Here is a 2,370-nt window from a genome sequence, read left to right on the forward strand (position 1 = left end):
GTCCGCCCTGTGCTTTCACACTGAGTACAAAATTCATTCTAATCGCTTCACCACCCACTACTATGCCTTAACACTATGTCCCTATAAAACATTAACATTTGCTTTTTAATGCATTATGTCTAATTGGAATCAGAGCATGAACAACATTCATATTCTTTTTGTTTGAGTAGTTGTTCCAGGGGCGTTGCCAGAAATTCACTTCTTGTATTGGGGAGCATTGCAAACTAGACGCTTCCATCATAGTGCTTCGTGTTTTAAAACGGTGACTCACATTCAAAACAGCATATTATTTCTTGGAATGTTATTTCGTTAGGTGCGTCAGCCATTTTGAAATAGTGAATCATTTTCCAAAGAAAGTGTTTTGAACATTTCCAAACAGTGAGTAATTCTCTGAAAAAGTGTTTCACTTTGTGTGCCAAGCATTTTGAAAAAATGAACAGAGCATGTGGACACCAGTCCACATGTGTTTTGTGGATCTGGAGAAGGCGTTCGTCCGTGTCCCTCGGGGCACCCTGTGGGGAGTGCTCCGGGCATACGGGGTCCGGGGTCCTTTGCTAAGGGCTATCCTGTACGACCGCAGCAGGAGCTTGGTTCGCATTGCCGGTAGTAAGTCAAACCTGTTTCCAGTGCACGTTGGCCTCCACCAGGGCTGCCCTTTGTCACCGGTTCTGTTAATTATTTTTATGGACAGAATTTCTAGGTGCAGCCAGGGTGTAGAGGGGGTCTGGTTTGGGAACCACAGAATCTCGTCTCTGCTGTTTGCGGACGATGTGGTTCTGTTGGCTTCGTCAAATCAGGACCTTCAGCGTGCACTGGGGCGGTTTGTAGCTAAGTGTGAAGCGTCCAGGATGAAAATCAGCACCTCCAAATCCGAGGCCATGGTTCTCGACCGGAAAAAGGTGCTTTGCCCTCTTCAGGTTGGTGGAGTGTCCTTGCCTCAAGTGGAGGAGTTTAAGTATCTCGGGGTCTTGTTCACGAGTGAGGGACGGATGGAGCGTGAGATCGATAGACGGATCGGTGCAGCATGTGCAGTGATGCGGTTGCTGTATCGGACCGTTGTGGTGAGGAGAGAGCTGAGTAGGGGGGCAAAGCTCTCGATTTACTGATCGATCTACGTTCCGATCCTCACCTATGGTCATGAGATTTGGCTCATGATCGAAAGAACGAGATCGCGAGTACAAGCGGCCGAGATGAGTTTCCTCCGCATGGTGACTGGGCGCTCCCTTAGAGATAGGGTGAGGAGCTCGGTCACTCGGGAGGAGCTCGGAGTCGAGCCGCTGCTCCTCCACGTCGAAAGGAGTCAGTTGAGGTGGCTCAGGCATCTTTTCCGGATGCCCCCTGGACGCCTCGCTGGAGAGGTGTTCCGGGCACGTCCCACTGGGAGGAGGCCCCGGGGAAGACCCAGGACACGCTGGAGGGACTACATCTCTCGGCTGGCTTGGGAACGCCTTGGGGTTCCCCCGGAGGAGCTGGGGGAGGTGTGTGTGGATCGGGAGGTCTGGGCGGCTTTGCTTGAGCTGCTGCCCCCGCGACCCGACTCCGGATAAAGCGGAAGAAAATGGATGGATGGATGAACAGAGCATAGACCTCTGTCAAAGACGTGACCGTGGTAAGTGGATTTGGGTTGGGGGTGCTGTAGTGGGGTGTCCCGCTATACTGACAATAACAAATGCTATACACAATATTTAAATATCATAGAATTTACTATATTTCATTTACCCCGCTTACTGTGTGACAGGGCATAGACATTGGGCATACATACACACATACGAGGGCTGTCAATAAATTAACGGTCCTTTTTATTTTTTTCAAAAACTATATGGATTTCATTCATATGTTTTTACGTCAGACATGCTTGAACCCTCGTGCGCATGCGTGAGTTTTTCCACGCCTGTCGGTGACGTCATTCGCCTGTGAGCACTCCTTGTGGGAGGAGTCGTCCAGCCCCTCGTCGGAATTCCTTTGTCTGAGAAGTTGCTGAGAGACTGGCGCTTTGTTTGATCAAACTTTTTTCTAAACCTGTGAGACACATCGAAGTGGACACGGTTCGAAAAATTAAGCTGGTTTTCAGTGAAAATTTTAACGGCTGATGAGAGATTTTGAGGTGATTCTGTCGCTTTAAGGACTTCCCACGGTGCGAGACGTCGCGCAGCGCTCTCAGCCGCCGTCGTCAGCCTGTTCAAGCTGAAAACCTCCACATTTCAGGCTCTATTGATCCAGGACGTTGTGAGAGAACAGAGAAGTTTCAGAAGAAGTTGGTTTCAGCATTTTATCCGGATATTCCACTGTTAAAGGAGATTTTTTTAATGAAAGACGTGCGGATGGATCCGCGCGTTGGGACGGATCCGCGCGTCGGGACGCAGCCGACGC

The sequence above is a fragment of the Thalassophryne amazonica genome, chromosome 17 (assembly GCF_902500255.1).
Source record: "Thalassophryne amazonica chromosome 17, fThaAma1.1, whole genome shotgun sequence".
In the NCBI taxonomy this organism is placed as follows: domain Eukaryota; kingdom Metazoa; phylum Chordata; class Actinopteri; order Batrachoidiformes; family Batrachoididae; genus Thalassophryne; species Thalassophryne amazonica.